Here is a 20,704-nt window from a genome sequence, read left to right on the forward strand (position 1 = left end):
ATAGAGAACACATTTAAAAAAAGCTTTCTCTAAAGGACAATTGTCCTCAGCCTTTACCTCTCTTCCTAGTCATCGGCCATCCTGGTGGGGAAATAGTCACTCACTGGGCCTCATTACGACCCAGGCGGTAAGTTACCGCCTGGGTCGTACCTTTACCACCATGGTGGTTGGCGGACTTACCACCCCATTCCGAGGTTGGCGGGCGGTAAGTCCCCATTAACCCATTTACCCTTCCCCATTCCCATTTTTGCCCCATAGGGCATAATGGGAGTGGGGAAGGCGTTAATTACGCCACTGTAAATTACAGTGGCGTAATTAACAACATGGTCCCTTAGCGCCATGGATTTTAACACCTGCTAAAAGCAGGTGTTAAATCCTCCATGGCGCTAAGGGACCTCGGAATCAGGCGGTAAGGGTCGGCGCTGTTTACGCCGCCATAAACCCCTTACCGCCTGGGTCCTAATGAGGCCCACAGTCTTTTGCGTTTACCTGTACTAGGACTTCTTTCTTTGCTCTTGAAGTTAATTGCTTATCTTCTGTAGAAGTTGTTAGGATATTCTTCTTTTCTTGTAGCAAAACGGGCCCTATCGCCCCTAAGTGGCTCTGCATATAAAAATAGGGGCCAGGTGCAAGGCTCTGATTATGGGGGGATCCTGAGGTGGCAGGCATAAGCCCTTTTGAGGTGGTTGAAGACTATCCCACTGTTTCTGCAGGTACTTGTGTCTCATCCACCCTGCTCCCTTAATGCCACTTGTCTTGGGCACCTGATTTATTTATTTATTTGTTTATTTGTAAAACGCCGGGAGGCAGGCATCAGGGCGCAAATGCACATAAAGACAACAAAAGAGAAACGGGACAGAAGGAGAACAGTCATAGAGCTCCTGAATTCACTACTTGGAAAGTATCATCTTGAGTACTTTCCTAAAAGAGAACAGATTATCCTCCAGTCTCAGATCATGGGAAAGAGAATTCCACAGCTGGGCGGCCTGGACTGGCAAAGATCGACCAGGACCATTAGCCCATTTGAAGATTGGGCAGAAGACCAGGGCCAGGTCCGATGAGCATAGTCGTCTGCCGGGTGAGTAGCGATTCAGATGGTACATGTTTTAAATTTAATGCGATCCTGTATGGACAGCCAGTGCAGACATTTCCGATGTTTGGAAATGTGCTCCTTCCGTGGGACATTTTTTATAATTCGATCCGCATCATTCTGAATTCTCTGACATCTTTTTAGACTGGTGTTGTTTGCCCCATGAAGTAGTGTATTATACTAGTATAGCCTTGGTAGGACGGTGAAACGGCCGATGGTAGCAGCATTCTTTTTGGTCAGAAATTGTCTTATCTTTCTGATAAATCAGAGGTTATCATCACAATTTCAGTTGATCATGTTGGTGTGGTCGTTCGAGTTCAGTGAGGTTTGCAGAGTGACACCCAGGGTTTTTACCTTATGTTGGACTGGGATACTGATGTTATTTATAGTGAAGTTGTCGTAATTCACACTGAGCTTGCCCCTGGCCAGGGAAGAGCCAATAATGAGCAACTCTGTCTTCCCTCCAGTAATGCTCATCCAATTTTCTGACATCCACAATTCGATATGATTGAGAAGTGAATGCAGTTTGGAAGAGTCTAGGGAGTGGCCCCCACTGAGTTTCATAACCAGTTGCATGTCGTCCATGTAGTTGGTTAAAAAGAAGCCTAGGCTCTCAAAAAGGGAGCAGAGCGGCTGAATATAAATGTTAAACAGCACCAGCAACAGACTGACACCTTGCAGAACTCCACAGAAAATAGAAATAGAAATAGCAATTTGTTATTGGCCTGAGATTTTTCGTGTGTCTGGTGTCAAAGCCTACTTTTTTAGAAAGAGGAGTGACTGTAAGCGCTTTGATGGAGGCCAGGATGTGCTTGTCCCGGAAGGAAGCATTGACAAACCGTGTCAGGAAGAGAACAAAAGCGGTTCTATGCTCAAGAATGATTTTCGATGGCAAAGGGTTTTCTGAACATGAGGTGGGTTTCCTACAGGAAAGTAACGTCTCCATATTGGATACCACGATAGAGCTGAAAGAAAATTTAGGGGAACCCGAGGGACCCTCAAGGCCACAGGAGGGGTAACGGGGAGTTTTGGAGTGGATTGGGCTAGGAGAACCTGGTCCCTTGCTTTGACAGTTTTTGCTTCAAAAGCCTCATGAACCATTCTACAGTCTGACGCTGAGGGAACATGGGAGGTGGTAGAGGAAGCAGGATTTTCCAGGGATTTTCATATCTGGAAACATTTTCCACGCTTATTAGATGCATCTTCAATTTGGGTGTTGAAAAAGTTATTTTTTGTTTCAATTATTTTTTATTTATAATTTTTATCTGTTGCTTTCTATAGTTCCTTATTCTCTTTGGCTGGGAGTTTCAGCCATTTAGCCTCAAGGGAGCATTTGAGCTTCTTTAGAACAGATAGTTCAGGGGTGAACCAGTATTGGTGCCTTGGATTATGTCTAATGAGCCTGAACCGGAGCGGAGCAGTATGATTGTTCATTGTCTGGAGAGACTTAGTATAGATATGTACCAAAGTATCAGCATGGTCGTTGTCTGTAGTGTTTAATATGACTGAATTCAGGCAAGACTGAATATCAAGGGAAGAGATCTTTTTAAAATTCTGGCTCATGACCCTCATGCTGGGGTTGGAGGATCTCCGAAAGTGGGTCTTAGATTCAATATGGAAATTAACTACATAATGATCGGGCCAAATGCAATGGATTGTCTCGAAAGCGTGAACTGCAAAATTTTCCCAGTCCAATATATTCCCCTGAACATTTGTAGGTTTGTTGTTCATAATCTGGTATTTAATTTTGAGGAGTAATTCTTACAGATTGGTAGCCTTTTGGTCCATGGAGTTACCAAGCCAATAATTCAAATCACCCAGGAAGAAAGTGGAGCTGTTAGCACCGCTAAATTTGCTCAGTAGTCGTATGATATTGTCATGGAAGTCTGGCATTGTTTGCGGGGGGTCGATAGATCAAAACAAGCGTAATGCATGATTGGGGGGTAGGTGTAATCTTAAAATGTAGCATTTAGCATCCTGAGCATTCACATGTGGATGGGAACTCTTTGCCAACTCCCTACTTCTCCTCTCAGTCCGCACCACCTCCTCACTGTTTCTCTGAGTCTGCAACACCTCCTAACTGCTCATCACAGCCTCATGCCTTCATCTTTGGATCTGGTTTATCGAACGACGCCTATGTGTTTCACCATATTTTTTCTCAGTGGAGTGCTAGCTCATTTGAATTAATGTTAATTGTCTGTAACTGGGCACTGCCTCCAAGTCTTTCATGCACTCTCAAGAAATAGCCCCAGGATTACTAAAGAGTTGCTTAAACGCAGGTTTAAGAAATGTAGAAGACATGAACAATGTACTTCCTGATGATAAAGAAGGCAGTGTTATTGTCATATCTGGTGGTGGGTGTTAAGCACCAGGGTCTCTGCATTCCCTGTTTACTTTTATTTAGGCAAGTCAGAAAAGAACAATGGGAGGTATTCAGTTTTATCTTTCATTAAGGCTATGGGTGCATCTGCAAGCAGGGCTGAGAGCACATCCCTTAACAGCTGCACTATATCAACTTGCTATTAAAATAATGAACCTTTATTAAGTTGGATAGGTTGTGATCTAGCACATACGCCATTACTATTACCTCCTCATTAAGTGATGCAACGTGCACGTCAACTCACATGGTAGCCCCTTGAAAAGGCGATAACTCCTCAGCTGTCATGGCATTGGCATAAAGAATGGCCCATGTAAATGTGAACTGATCTTCTGGGCCACAGCAATCACTTTTCATGGTTGATGAAGGGAGTCACCACAGGTGAAACGCATGCATGAAGCAAAGAATGTGCACAGTCTTGCCAATTCGTAGAATAGCAAGAGTATTAAACTAATTGTTACCAGCAACAAAGCCCAGCGGTAGGTGATGCAGTTCCACCAACAGCCTTCTCCACCTCCTACCTGACTTGACCTCCCCTGTGGGCTCCCTCTTCAAATCCTTGCATACAGTGTTACCTGGTGCTGGACTGCATGCACTGGCTGTCCACTAGGGTTACTTACAGAGCCAGGCTCCTTTCAGCTCAAAATGTCTGTAATCTAAACTCCTTTTGCCTCCAAAGAATTCTAAGATTTTTCTAAGCAAGCAACGCGTCTGTGTATTGCCCACACCAAGTCAGTACACTCAGTTGCAGCCACAGAATGCATAGACACTGAATACAATCCCCTCCTACGTCCAACAAATTCTAAGGGCCTCATTACACGGTAGGCGGTAGCCATGGCACTATTAGCACCGTGGCTACCCCCTTACCGCATTCCGGGTCCATGTTCCCGGAATAGGGATTTACAGGGTCATTCCGACCTTGGAGGACCCGGTAAGTCCCCATTCCCAGAACCATTCCCCATTCCCATTTGAGCCTCCATAGGGATCAATGGGAATGGCGATGGAGCTAATAACGGGCCTGCTATTAGCGGGCCCGTTATTAGCTCTGAAGTCCCTCAACGGGTTCCTTCCTTAACGCCTGGTAAAACCAGGCGTTAGGGAAGGGACCCGCTAAGGGAACTCGTAGTAGGGCGGTAAGGGATTACCGGCACCGGTGCCCTTACCGGTGCTGGTAATCCCTTACCGCCTACCGTGTAATGAGGCCCTAAGACTTTTCCTCATAATCAACACACAAAGATGATGCACTCAGTTACCGCCTCTGAATGTAATCCTTTCCTGCATTCTAATACTTTTCTATACAGGTAAAATGTTTTAGACTAGCCACAAACAGACAACACACTCAGTTACAGCCAATGAATACACAATCTTGCTTACCAAAATTGAAAACCTTTAATTCTCAAAGGTTTTCTTGGAATTTCCTTCCACATAAACAATTGCAAGAATTGTCATATGAAAATTTACAAGCAAAATTCTTTGGCTGAAGCGTACTAAAAGTTATTATGCTCAATTGCAAACACTGCATGTAATTTCCTCATTAACTCTAGCTCCAAATGAACCTATGATGCCATTCTCCTTATTCTGAAAAGTAACAGCATGTGCATGTACATCCCACAAGGTGATTACTGGAATTCTCTCCTATGTGAGATTGCACACTCATTTACATCGATTTGATATAATCTTGTCCTGCCTTGAAAGAATTCTAGGAATTTGCTACGCAAGCAATAAGTATGTGGACCGGCCTCAATAAGATGGCACATTCATATACAGCAGCCAAATGCCCTCACTTTCCTAAAAGGATGTCTTTGAAAGTTCATTCATGAATAGCACTATAAGATTTTGCAAGAAACAAATAGGTTTTCCCCCCGCCACGAAAATATTATGTACTAAATTATGAAAATAACAAGGGGGATCCTGGCTCACTATCTTTCACAGAGGAGAAATATCCTAAACATCTCAGTCTTTGTCCTGCTCTGGGGCAGTCCATCACCGAAATGCTAGGAAATGCTCCTCTGAACAAGAGTACCAACAGCAACACCAGACACGTGTTTCAGTCTGGTTGAACCTCATCAGTAGGCTGTAGCTGTGCCTCTCTGAGAATAGTGAGCAAGGGGTCCACGTCTGGATTCCCCTAGTAAGTTAGGGTGAGACCCAAAGCTACTTGAAATATGCAAATAACAAGGGGGTCCTGGGAGACTCTCTGCCAGACATGAGTCCTGGTTATAAGAGCCTTGCCCAGAGTCTTTAGCTCACTATCTTTCACAGAGGAGAAATATCCTAAACCTATCAGTATTTGTCCTGCACTGGGGCAGTCCAGCACCAGATAGTGAGCTAAAGACTCTGGTTAAGGCGCTTGTAACCAGGACTCATGTCAGGCAGATGGTCTCCCAGGAACCCCCTTGTTATTTGTACTAAATTATGAACACTGAATGTAATCTCCTTCCAGCCACTACCTACAAACAATTATATGATGCTACTCTTCTAAATTCAACAAGTAATGTTAGGTATATTTATGCCATCCAAGATCATCACTGGGATTCTCTCCTTCTTTGTTCTAAATGTAATCTCCTCTTGCCTCTGATGCATTCTAATACTTTTCTAAACTAGCCATAAGTATCCGGGCTAGCCACAGAAAAGAAGACACACTCGGGTATAGCCACTACATTTAGTTCCATGTCTTAAAAGATTTCTAAGACTTTACTCCCTCAAGAGAATTCTTAGACGCGTTTTACAACATTGCAAGCAACAAGTATTTGGTCTGGACATAAAAAGACAGATGCAGTCTCTGAAAGTAATCTCCTCCCGCCTCCAACGATTTTCTTATGAAAGCAACAAGTATGTGGCCTGTCTACAACAGGACAACAGGACAACACATTCAGTTACAGCATCAGAATGCACACTCCTTCCTAGTAGGACATAAAATACTTTTCGTTTGCAAAAAGATTCTTGCAACTTAATTCACAAATGTACAAGCAACACATTTGTTCTGTTTTCAAAAACATGGCATACTGTGTGACAGCCACTAAATGTAATCTAATTCCCATTGCTGCATCTAATTATGAGATGCTCTACCCCTTAATCTGAAAAGCAATGGCACACACATTTATCTGAAGCAATGTAAGTAGTAGTTACAAAATATGTTCTATCCTATTTTGATTTTCTATCTCTGCTTCAATCAAATAATATTTTAATTATCTACCATTCCCACTACTAAATCTTATAAATTGTCTATCTACACCTTAACTACATCCTATTCTTTCAACTGCTCTGCAACCACCTGCCCCGGCCTTCACAATAATGATTTCAAACTCCAGAAACGCATAACCTATTTAAAGTATTTTGGACCAAATCACCCAGATCACACTGCCTGAAAAGACATAAAAGTTTGTTAAAAATCTGTTACATGTGAAACAGAATAAATGTGGGGTGGGGGCTGTTTTCTAGACAAGTCTTGGCCCATAGTGAGTGTTCGGCCAGTTGTTGTATGCATCTGAACTGAGTGATCTCCAGCCATTTAAGATGAGTAGCAATATCCTTGAGATGGATGGGGATGCAGAGCTTATTCATACATCAATAATCGAAACTACTCAGGCAGTTGGCAAATTTTCGAAAACAGGGGGTACAACGGACATCATCTGACGTTGCAAAGCAAATCTCGCAATGCATTTTTTTAAAAAGTAATCTTATATAGCAAACAATCGTCATAGATGACGTTTAACCAACGTATTACTAATGTCATCCTATATGGCAAACTACAAAAACCTATTGAGGAAAGTGATTGGGTCTAAGGAACTATCTAAACATACACTATATACTAGTATTGGACAATGAGTGAAAGTGAGTGTTTCTTAACATCAGGTGGGGCAACTAAGCCCTCCCTTCAAAATGGCCACTATGAACATCACTAAATATATGGCGTCCCATTGGCTAAGCAACTATAGGACCCCCAATTAGGTGGTCCCCTACAATTGGCTGGCACTCTAACCTTCACCAGTACTTTTCCACCTACGTCTAGCAGCACGCAGATTGGACTTGCAGGTGCTGGCAAGCTTGTCTAAAACAGAACTTCCCACCAATTAGCATATTCTTCTATATTCACCTCAGTGTTCAGCTGACAATTAAGATTTTGAACTTGTCCTTGAGAGTGTTCTTAGCTCTGGAGAATTCAGCGGAGTGAAGGAACGATCTGCCATCATGCGTAGGTGTGACCATCTCATCCGTCCAACCTCATCTGTCCATGTGACTGTAGACCATGATTTTGAGCTTCTTGTGTATTAAAATACTATTTTCCAATAGACCTCTGACGTCTTCCTTGTTTTGTTCATGCTTTAGAACAGGAGCCTGTTCTTTCACATGATTTTGTATGCAATGCCTGCTCATTCCAGCCTGATAAGACCTTGACTTTCTTAGCATGGGTTCATGGTTCATCCAACCTCGCCTTTCTGAGATTCGCTTTTAATTCATTTGTTTGCTTACTGCGACACACCGAAAAATGAAGCCTTCCTTTTTTCAGTCCATTTCTGCTATAACATGTAGTGGAAACATCCATCCTTTATTCTTTATGCTTGTATGTATATGTTGGTGCATGCCGAATTTTATTCACTACTTAGCTAGCCTTAAGAATACTTCTTCTACTTGTGTTTCTATGCATCTGTACAAATGTAAAACAACTTGATAAATTCATCATTTTTGTGCCATATGCTTCTTCACCTTGATCCCAAGATACCACTTATCCTTGATTCTTTCTTGATACCTTTTTAGAATATCTCATTCTCTTGTCTCTGCATCTCTTCTATGCACGTCAGCTTGATTCTGCATGACTTCACCATTCATCTTGGCCATTCATTTGCTCTGCTTCTTCTGGGATTTCATTCAAATGGCCATCATATTGTCTCGTATGCAGGTATGGTTTTCTCAATGGGAACCTTGCTTCCAGGATTCTCTTTGATATTGGTATTCTTACTGGTACCGCACGTGTCTCACACTCTGGCTCCCAACAGACAGGAAATATGGGTCAAGTGGTTGAGGTGGGGGTACTTAGCTGCTCCTCTTCACTTGCCCCTCTGGGCGATTCATCGACCACTCTCCCACCATCCTTCACATCTAGACATTCATGTCTGAAGAAATGCTCTTTGTGACCCATATCTTTATGACTCCTTTCAGGCATCCAGCTGATTTCACATGCTCATCTTTGTTCCAAGTCATGAGCATGCCCTGTCCATTTACTTCTTATGGTTCTTAGGATACAGGAATTTCGTTCCCTCAGGTGCATGGATACTGGCCTTCACAAAGTCTCTGATGTCCTCATCTGTCAAGTCTTTGGCCTTCCATCCTGATTCGACATCAATCATGATTTTCATTCCTATGGCTTTCTTTGCTGTCTTTTTGCATTGCGCAATTATTATCTTGTTACACAGAATCCGAGCAACACCAACACGATCAGGGCTCCAAGGAATTTGAACATATCTGCCATCCATTGTGGACCCAAAGGAAAGAGTGATCCAAACCAACTGTCATCAGCAATGTCCTCTACTTCATCTATCATCTGGACATGTAGCTTTGTTAGCATCCCTAAGGCCTCCCTCAAGGTTCCATTCTCGTTGTCATGAGAAGGTATGAATGTGCAACATAATTCTCTGATTTTTGCACAAACCCCTCCATCCATAGCTATGATCATGTCTAGGACATATCTGTTCTGGAGAGTCATCAGTCGTATGGCTCTAAGCTCCTCTCTGATAGCATTGAATCCTTTTATGGTTGTATTGATCGTTGGCTGCAGATTACCAGATGGGAATTGCTGCAATCTGGTAAAGCTCAAACCTATATACTCGGCATAAAGATCAATTTGAAGACTAAAGCTGTCTGACTAAACAGTCTATGCCTATAGTGAACAGCATCAAAAGCTTCTATTGATTTTTCTGAGAAATGGTTATCTCTCTTTATTCGACTCAGAAATTCAGCAGATCTCTTCTTTCTTAAATGTGCATCTGCTTTCAGAAATTCACCAATATTCAGGTCACTTTTTGGAATCATCAACTCTGGAACATAAACATTTGCCAGTGAACATCGTCCTCCCCAATCTGAGAGTAGTTTCATATATGCTCTGGATCCACAAGCCCAATAGTGATCCATGATCACTGCTGTTCAAAGTTTCATTCCTGGTACATCAAAGATTCACCCACAGTTCTGGTTCTATCCAACCTTTCTTGTGCCATTATTTCTAAAGCACAATTTTGCATTTTCCAAAAGCACTAGCTGCAAGAGTCCTCCTCTGTCTGCGACCCAGGTCAGTGGCTTAGCAAGTCTCGGCCATAGTGGTTTGCATCCATTCTGCACTGTGTCAATTGTTGGTTGATAACAACCAATGACCACCCAGACTCTGCAGATAACCACTCCTTCTTCCCAGCCATCTGGTGATAATACCGATCCCCAAATTGGCATCTGGCCTCATTTTTTCCATCTACGAACTTCTTCTGCAGATTTTCCTGGTTTTTTGTTTACTTCCCATCTAATTCCAGCTCCTTTTACTCCAGGTTTTTCATACCCGATCATGTGTTTCTTGGTGTGAGTTCTGGTTCTTGTCTTTGTGTCTTGTACATAGTCATCTTCATCTGGATCTGTCCATTCAGTTGCCCATTTGAGATAGGCATCTCAGCCCATAAACTGGCCTCTTGTGTGGCAAAGAGCTGTGTGAGATAGGCAATGTGCTGTCTGGACATCTATTTCAATAGCTATGAAGATCTTAGACTTCCCCATGCTATAAGGCAGGAGTGCACATACCTCTAAGGTCCTCCTTCCAACTTCCTTCATATGCTGATACCACTTGTTGTTTTCCCAATATGCTGTACTATCCAGGTAATATTTAACTCATGATCATCCTCCCTAGCACTTCTGCTAGGTCTCTTTATTTTCTTATGAGTTTCTAGCATAATTCCTTCTTACTGGACCAATTACAGAAAGATTTGTCAGTGGACTTGGTGTTTTTACATGTACAAATCTGTTCCAGAAGCTTTATCCTGTCAACATAGATTTTAGGCATCAAAATGTCTTGCATAATCTCTATAAGTGATCTCTTTCTAAAAGGTAACCCTGGCTTATTCATTACAGGACCAGGTGCTCTCGTGTTTATCTCTAAGGTAGGAATAATCACATAAGTTCTTGACTGCCTTCTAGTTGTCACGTCTGTACCTTCCTTCTGTTCAGGAAGATTCACAGAAGTTTTCGCTCCATTTACATCTATATAATGAAAGCAATATCACTATAAATAAAATGCAAGCATAAATCACACAAAGATACGTCATTTTGCAGCAACGGTTCTTGATACATTGTGGACGTCTCTCAGGATCTGGCATGACGATATTGCTACTAATGCTGCCCATGTTTTTTTTTAAAGAAGGAAAAATACTTTTTATTGGGACAACATTATGCACTTCTGGAACCTGTTAAATCGGCTCTGTAAGTCTCCTCGATCAGCAGGCTGCTTACTGGATGATGAACACAAATTCCCAATGAATGCCACAAATTGGCCTCTCACCTCATGACATGATGATTTTCTTTCAGCATGGAACAAGAGTTCCTCTTCCCAATGGATCTCAGATCTGTCCCTCAAAAGAAAGTCTCATTCAGTTCTTAATGTTCTTTTAGAGTACCCGTTCACTTGGTTTATAATGTCTCTCAGAATTTCATTAAGCGCTGCCTAGTTCCGCAGGTCTCTTAGGAACTTTCTGACATCGGTCTGTCTCCCAACAAGATGCAGGCACTCTTCAATCAAGTAATAGAAGACTAAACTGACCAGTCTGTGTGCATTATCCAGTAATAAGGGCATTTGTATTTTCCAAACTGAACTCAGGAAGATGGAGAACCTGCTCAACAATGGCTATGAGAAATCTGTTTACGATCGGACCATTTTTAGGATCTTGCAAGAAAACATGATCGCTAGTAGTTCTCCCCACAAGTGCAGGGTATGCGTGCAGTATGAACACAAAAACTGCAAGAATGATCCTTGAAACGTGTTCATTAGGCACCACCATACGTGCCTCTAAACAGGAACTCAGTAAGACATTAATTGGATACTGCTCTCTTTTCCAATTGTTGAAAATAAACTCCAGAACTGGCATATCCGTTTCTTTTCAATCAAGGCTTAAGCATGCCTCACTCCAATCTCACCAAACTCCTGTGGCTCAAGAGCATAATAACTTCCCTTAACTCCTTTTTTAATGACTGAAAAGAGTGTCCCAAACTAAGCCACAGTCCAATTAACTTTTTATCTTAATTCTGCAGGTTCTGCATCCTTCTTCCTCACCATAGATCTAGTCTGCATGTGCTGTGGTTCTTCCCCGATGCATGCTTCTGATAGGTGTGGGTGCGTAGAGGTTTCTCCAGCATAGAATTGTACATCACATAGAAAAGTCCAAGCACGTCTGCCCTGCACCTTGACTGCAGATGGCGTGACATCCTCTACAATGAAAGGGCCATTGAAGCAAGGTTAGTGCCACTTTCGAGTGTGATTGCGGATTAGGACTGAATCTCCGGGGGAATGTTTGGGAAGGCAAAGTTCTTTAATTCCACTTGTTGAAGCATCTCCTTCTGTGTTCTGTGCTGCCCTACACCTTTTTCACTTGAGCTGGTCTGAAATGACAGAGATACTTGAAGTCATACAAATAATCACGTAACTCCTTTCCTAACAGTTCTGAGGTTGACTAGGCATCACTTCTAACCCTAGCCGGTGGTGTGAGAGGTGTCCTCATTTGCCTCCCTGTCACTAATTTGTGCGGGGTAAGATGGTTTTCTGACCCTGGTTGATATGTCAATGCGTACAATGCCAATGGTAGGCAATGCAACCATCCTTTCTTCAATGTAAGCTTCAATTTGGCTATTCTTTCTTTAAGCAAGCCATTGAGCCTCTCACAGACACTGTTCACTTGCGGGTGATAAGCCGATGAAAACTTGTGCTTTATGCCAAGCAACAAGCTTATTTGCTCAAAGACTGTGTTAACAAAATAAGGGCCATTATCACATCTTAATATTTCACATATTCCCCATCTGGGATACACTTCTCGTACTAAAAACGTAGCTGCACAGGTGGAGTCTGGGTGATTACATGGTCCAGCCTCAATCCACCCTGAGAAAGGACATACCACTACAATCATATATCTATATCCATTACATACGTGCAGCATGTTGACATAGTAAATATGCAAATGCTGAAAGGGGCCACTAGGTCTAGGAATAACTCCCCTGATCATGCGCAATGTATGCCCAGCAGTAAGCATTTGACAAATTATTCAATTCACTAAATAGAACACAACCTGTTCTACCAAATTTGGAATTAACCAATCCTCTGCAATAGTTGCAGCAAGGTTCTGTCTAGTTGTGTGCACAGAGTAGTGTAGCTGGTCCAACGCCACCCTTAATAAGGCTACAGGCATCACTGGTTTACCAGTAATGTCTTGTCGCCACATCGCTTCAGAGGGGTTTAAAGAACACCCTCTCTGCATCCATAAGTCTTCATCTTGGGGTGCTTCCCCCTGCATCTCTATCAATTGAGTTTTAGACAGATTGTTATAACACTCAGACACAATCATCATCACCGCCATGCCTTCATTCACATTCTGTGTGTCAAATGACATAATGTCATCTGAACATGCAACTCGTTTAGTTTCCTCGTCTGCTTTCTGATTTCCTCATGAAATAAAATCTGCTCTTTCAGTGTGTGCTGCACACTTGACTACTGCAATGGCTACTGGGAGTTGTAGTGCTTTAATAAGCCTGTGCAATAGGGCTTAATGTTGCACTGGAGTGCTGTCCGCTCGGAGGTAGCCCCTCCTCTACCAGCGTGCTTGCCCTGCGTGTACTGTTGACATCACATAGGCGGAGTCACAGTACACTGTTGCTTCCTGGTCTGCGTGATTCTTGAGTGTGACAATCAGCGCCACTAACTCTGCAGCCTGTGCTGAAAAATGAGACGGTATTCGTGCACTTATTAATACCTGAAACTCCCCATTGGCGGTGTGCTTTACCACAGCGGCACCTGTATATCTTTGTCCATCATTTTGACTGATTTTTGAAGAACCGTCTATAAAAAGAATCTCCCCAGCTGCCAATGCATTCTCTTTTACTCTCGGAATCTCATCCCAGAGAACGCGTCATTGTTCAAACAATCATGTGCATGCTCGTCTTCTGCCAGTGTTTCAGCTACAAAGATGGCAGGATTCACTATTCTGCATCAAACTATTTTAATCGCTGGATTCGATATGACTACTTCATAAGCAGAAGCCCTTTGAGAAGCCAATGTACCCTTAGGTTTTTCCAAAATGGCAAATAATGCATGTTCAACAAATAACGTCATAGAACATCCCATTACTATACAGGCAGTCTTCTCAATGGCAAACGCGGCAGCTGCTAAAGATTGTCAGCAAGGAAAATGACCCTTCATTACTGGGTCCAGAATCCCACTGTAAAATGCAAGGGCTTGTACCGCAACATGGTTCTCTGTGTAAGGACTGCTGTCATAACAGTACCATCCATGTGTGAAAACAAAAAGAATTGCTCAGCATAATTAGGAATCCCTAGAACTGAACAGTGCAAATTGCTTTTTTCAATTCATCAAACCTGAATTCCAGCTCCTTAGTCCAAACAATTTTTTCCTGAGTTGCCTGTGCTTTCTTCAGAGCTTTCAATAAGGGCATTATGTATGAACTGTAATCAAAGACCCATGCTCTCACATAGTTACATAGCCCCAGAAATCTCTGCATGTGCTTTATCGTCTGTGGCTTTACTGTTTTCAAAATAGCCTCAGTTCTTTCAGGAGTAACCTTCTTTCCTTCATGGGAGATTATCTGGCCAATGTACAACACTTCTTGTTGACAGTACTGTAACTTCTCTCTGTCAACTTTATATCCTTTTTCAGCAAGAATAATCATTAGCTGAACAGAATCGTGTCTGCACTTTTCCTCTGTGGTGCTACAGACCAATATGTCATCTACATACTGTAACACAACACTTTCTAGATCAATATTGCTTAGGTCCATCTACAGGACCCTATTAAAAATCGATGGAGACTCACAGTACCCTTGGGATAGACGAGTGCTTTTTGGCAAGTCTGTCTGCACGTAAATGACATCAGATCTTGTGAGTCTTTATGCAATGGGATTGAGAAAAACTGATTTTTCAAGTCAATCACAGTGAAATGTTGTGCCTCAACAGGTATATTACATAAAATTGTCGCAGGATTAGGAACTAGAGGGAACTCTGCCTCTACAATCTGGTTAATCGGTCTTAAATCTTGAATTAGACACCACAACCCCTTTTCCCTTTTTTGATCAGATAGATTGCGGTATTACAGAGCCACTTCTTCCAGGACTTGGGTAGGGCAGGAGCCCTATCCCTCTTCAGCAGGAGCTCTCCCCCTCTGCAACAATGAACGGAGCCACTCAGGAGCAGGTGGGCCTGCATCGGATTGCAGGGCCTCACCATTCTGAAAGGTGAGCACCCGCATGCTGGAAGTCCCAACAGTACAGCTTGTTAAACGGGATATCATATTGTACCTCCTTTATTGTATATATTGGCCTTAGCCCAGTCGCTCTGCAAAGAAATCCGCGTTGCAAAGTTTCGACCTTAGATCGACTTAGCCGCCATTTTAAGTCCATCCGCCATTTTGATTTCTGTTTCAAAGTCACTCTGTGTTCTAAAATGGTGGACAACGTTTCTCGCTTGTAACCTAGCCGTTCTGACCTTCGCACCACAGTTAATGTCTAAACTGCCCATAGGCCAAATGTTAGGGTTGTGTAATGAAACCTTGTCCTACGTTTGACCTGTAGATCGAGGATTATCTGCGCCAACAAGTCCGATCCACGGACATACACCAAATACAATGTAGTTTAAATACTAAACGTGAACCCTTGTTGAACTACATTGTATAGGACGTGTACTAAGGCTTAATGTTAAATCCAAAGATACACTGTTGCCATTGTGACTTGTTATTGTACAAACTGGAAATAATCCACGTGCATATAGTTGGATAAATTAGAGGTGAACTCAGCACAAACCCTAGACCGAGAATTATTAACTTGCAGAGGGGTTGGACATTACAACTGGAAAATGTATAAAAGATGTAAATGTCTAGACGTCCAGTACCTCTCACTTCTCACACCGAAAGGGCTGGTATTTGCTGTGATGTACTGAGGGCCAGATAGCTATCTGATAGTTTGTTTCTTTGTAAAACTGTACAGTTGTTTGAATAAAGATCTGTGAATCTTTATAAGCACGTGTTTGGTGTATTTCCTTTTTGGATACTCAGCCTCGATATTTTTCTTTGCTTTTACAAGTTGATTGCGCATTCGAGATCCAATTTATTGGATTATTCTACGTTATATTCAACTTTTGCATCTCATGGCAGCCTGATCATTAAAAGGCTGCCCGAGCATTATAAGCCCCAGAACGAGGCTGTTTGGTGCATTGCTAGGCAATGGATGTTGTATTTGAACAGCGTATATCCGCCGGCTGGCGGAAGCCGGCCCGTTGCGGTGTAGGCCCGCCAGGTAAAGGCTCCTGTTTGCGCCCTGTAACTGAAACAGACACTTCTTCCAGGACCTGGGTAGGGCACAAGCCCTATCCCTCTTCAGCAGGAGCCCTCCCCCTCTGCAACGACGAATGGAGCCACTGCAAAAGCAGCTGGGCCTGCATCGGATTGCAGCGCCTCACCATTCTGAAAGGTGAGCATCTGCATGCTAGAAGCACCAACAGTACAACTGGTTGCTGCACTCGAGATCCAATTTATTGGATTATTCTACGTTATATTCAACTTTTGCATCTCGTGGCAACCTGATCATTAAATGGCCACACAAGCATTCTCAGCCCCAGAACAAGGCTGTTTGGCGCATTGCTAGGCAACAGACACCGTATTTGAACAGCGTATATCCACCGGCTGGCAGAAGCCGGCCTGCTGCGACGAAGGCCCGCCAGGTAAAGGCCCCTGTTTGCGCCCTGTTCACGCTATGTAGACCAAGGCAGTGTCCAGCTTCCACATTGCTACCCAGAAAGTAAGTTCGAACACACTCTCTGAACTACTACCATTTGGCCTGTGTACACCGTCATCCTCCACCGTCTACCTCTTCGAACACATGAGTAAAGTCATACTCAATGCCCCGGCGGCCCTACTTTCATCACTTCACCTACCTATGATACTGCATGATACTCTTTAACATTACTTCACACATCTGCCCACCCAACGGCGTACTGACTTATCATACTGGAACGAGTGTTGACTTTGGGAAACTTTACTATACAATCCCTGTCATCCACATGTATATACTGGTCCATCCTACCTACGTATCTAGTCTGGCCCCAGTATAACTGCTTGCTAGCACACTACCTGCGAGTTATTGTACTCCCCTATCTGTATTTTATCAGTCTATTACATTACCGTGATCCTTGTATCTAGACCTGTAATGTTATGCTGTGTGTACTGTGATGCTTGCTCCACCTAATCAGCTCAGCAAACTGCATAACACTACTGCCCGCTTTACTGAGCCTTTTGATTTTTAGCATTGCCTGCTGCACACTGCATAATTAATGTTCCTGATGTACATATTCAAATGTATAATAGGGCTACCTGTTGCTTAATGCTCAGCAGGGTTGTTTTGCTCCCCTAGCCTAGTGTTAACATTGTTACCTGAATAATAGTGCCACCTGGTGCTGACTGTTACCTACTCTATTGCAGGGCTGTTTTATTCCTCCCAGCCCAGCAATAACACTGTTTCCTAATTTACAGGGCTGCCTGTTGCCTACTGCTAAGCAGAGTGGATTTATTCCTCTTAGCCTAGTGATAACATGGTTTCTTGAATAATACTGCTGCCTGGTGCCTACTATCACCCACTGCATAGTAGCGGAGTGTGGCGAGTGTTTCTCGTGTGGAGAGGCTTTGACATTTTTTTTTTTTTTTTTTTTGCCGAGCCGCGTTCAAGGAAGAGGAGGAGCCACCCTTTAAAAACGCCAGCCGCACCAAGCGTAGCGTAGAGGAGTGTGGCATGTGTTTCCCGTGTGGAGAGGCTTTGAAATTTTTTTTTTTTTTTTTTTTGCCGAGCCGCATTCAAGGAAGAGGAGGAGCCACCCTTTAAAAACGGCAGCCGCACCAAGCGGAGCATAGCGGAGCGTGGCGAGTGTTTCCCGTGTTCCCCGGTGGTCCGTGGCGGTCTGCGGGGAGGACTTTGGCCTGTGGAAAAACGCCCGGTAAGAGTAGCTGCACATTGTAAAGAAATTGACTATTGACTATTTGTCGGCGACTGCAGTAGGAGCTGCAGCATGAGTCGCATAATGAGTCTGGGAGCCCCTCCAAATACACGTGCCCATCTGAAACGAGGCAAGCTAGCGGAACGAATGTTGTCGACCACTAAGGTAGCTGAGAAACCCACTACCCTACTACCAGCGGAGGTGGTGGACAGACTCTCTGACAGACTCTCTGAACTGGTGGAGAGAACAGAGATACCATCCACGCAGTCCCAGGGCCCACGACTTGCCTGCCTTAATTCCCACTCTCCTTGCTTTAGTCATCACGCAGACCCACGCACCCTAGAAAAAAGAGGTGGCTCCGTGATGAGGGGGAGTGGTGGACTTACTGAGTATGCAGTATTTGACGACAGGCATAGTGAGAGAGAGAGTGGGTCGGAGAGCGAAAGTGAGAGTGAAAGTGAAAGGGAGTGCGGGTTGGACAATGAAGAAGACGATGATGGACTAGAAAAAACAGACGATGTACGAAAGGGCGAGCTTGAGTCACAGGAGTTGCAGGTGAATAAGAAACCGGTGGGAGACTTGAACAGAACAGTAACTAAGATAAAGAGGCGGCTTACGCCAAAGAAAACAAATCAAATAGAAATCGAACCTAATAAAGACTGCCTCTTAGAAAATAACAGAACAAATGATTTAGTTGCAAATGAAGATGTGGGCTTGATTAATATACCTAAGACGATCGCCTGTGCAGCATTGATTCACCGCGTTATAAAAACAAACTCCTCGAACCCTGAAGGTCAAGTATCACAAAATGCGAATGCAACAACCAAAAGGAGTGCACGGCGAAGGAGAAAACTAGGTGAATCATTATCTAATACAGACGTTGAGGACAAGGCCAAAATAGATGACTCCTCAAAAAGAGCAGAGGCGTCTCTGAAGATGCTGGCATGGACAAAAGTCACCGAAATGTTAAAATTAAATATTAAAACAGGAAAATCAATGACTAACACATGTGAAGAAGACTCATTGGGAAAACACACGAGCCACGGTGTAGTGTCAAATACACCACGCCCTACATGGTCTGAGAATGTGTGGTTAGAAGCAGAGGAAGGTGAAGCAAACGAAATAGGCGCCTCTGTGGCAAGGTGAAACGGAAAAGGACCACCAGAAAAAAGACAAGAACTGCCTGGCAGAAGAGACTCCCTAGGGATTGCCGATCAAGTCCTAAAAAATCTGGTTGAGATGAACGCCAAATGTGCGAAAACAAGAACTGACCAGAATAGAGAAAATTGCAAAAGAATAGTCCCCCAAACCGCCCGGCAACAGCCCAAGGATAGGAACCTACAGGAAGTGATGAATTTGGAGGTCAACACTCCACACTTTAAATTAAGAAACGAGGAGATTGCGATCTCCCAAAAAAGGAATAGAAGAAGGCTAAGCTCGGACAGAGACATGGAAGGGATGCCCGAACAGTCTAAGGGTAGAACAAACCAGAGGGCATCTATCACTCCAAATCATTTGAGCGAATGCCTTCAAGGCGCTGGATCTTCAGGGTCAGAAGACGAGGATACGTCAACAACAGTGTTAACTGATAATCACCCAAGCGAAAGCCCTGTCGAGCAGAAAGAACTGGAAATTCGACATGTGCTGAGTTTAAGTGTTGAGACGATTGTAGCAAAAATAAGTCCGCTACTGATGTCATCAACAACAATAGCGGTGGCTCCGCTAGTGAAATTATATGAAAATCTAAACGAGAGCCTCAAAGATCAAACAAAGCTGATTGCTTTTTTGAATTCGAAAATTGTTAAACTAGAGATGGACCTGATAGAGATGACAGCCCAAGTCCGCGCGACGAGAAATGGCAATGACATCACCTTAACAGCCTTAAGGGAGTCTCTAAAAAATACAGCTGAGACTTCTAGCTAAGGTTGCGTAACAAGCCCTGGTACTCCTACAAAGAGAACATCTTGATAGAAGATCGCCTACAGTACACGGAGCCTTTCAAAAACCTCATTTAAATGAGATACATGTGACCGAGAGACGTCATGCCGCTACCAACACAGTCATTGGAGAGCCTAATAAAATTACAAAAGTAGTGAATCAGGAAGCGAAGAGAACACAGAACTGCTGTTCCAATGTAGTGGTGGACATTACGACAGAGATCTGTGACTGTCCAGTTAAAAGTCCAGAGAATAAAGAGATCAGAAAAAAAAACAGAGGGAATACTGATGCGACAGAAGACGTCTCCATAAAAAAAGGAAAGGCTAATGACAAGAAAGACATTGAGGTCATAGAAGACACGCCCACGAAAGAAAAAGAAAAAGTTGACGAGATTTTCACAGGGATTCAGATTAGCACCTTGGAAAATGAAAAGAAGACAGAAGCTGAGTGGTTTGACATATTTGAGAAAGACAAAAGAAAAGAGCGACCGGAGAAAAACTCGCAAAACAAGTCTGTTAATGCGAAAGTGAACACGAGCAAGAAAAAAACTAAAAATCAACAGAAACAAAAGTTTCAAAATCCAAAAAGCTCAACGAATTTCTTTCGAAATGTTAAAGCCCTAAATATAACTGTGAATAATCCAGAGTCGATGGTATCAAAAAATAAAAAAGGAGATCATGGTGTCATCGAAGAAGTGGAAAAGCAGAAGCCAGAATGGCAATCCACAAGTAGCAAGCCTCCAGCTAAACTAAACGTAATTGAGAAAAATCCAACGTCTGAAGAGAGGATTTTAGATGAAGAAGTTGAGGAAGAAGCTGATGACGAAGAGTTGGTAATCTTGTCAACATACAGTGACCAAGATGTAGATGAACAAGAGGACGAGTTGTCAGATGAGAAAACTCAACAAAAGGCGGTAAAAGAGCAAAAGACGGATAAGGAAATTCAAACTGAGAATAAAGAGGCAGGACTTAAAAGATGCTTGCCTCCAAAAGATACGGAACTGGCGAAAATGAAGTTGAATAAAGGAAAAAGAACGATTACTTGGCCGAAATCACTGGGGAAAGAGGAGCCGC

This window comes from Ambystoma mexicanum, chromosome 6p (genome assembly GCF_040938575.1).
Source record: "Ambystoma mexicanum isolate Mex_15411 chromosome 6p, UKY_AmexF1_1, whole genome shotgun sequence".
Lineage (NCBI taxonomy): Eukaryota > Metazoa > Chordata > Amphibia > Caudata > Ambystomatidae > Ambystoma > Ambystoma mexicanum.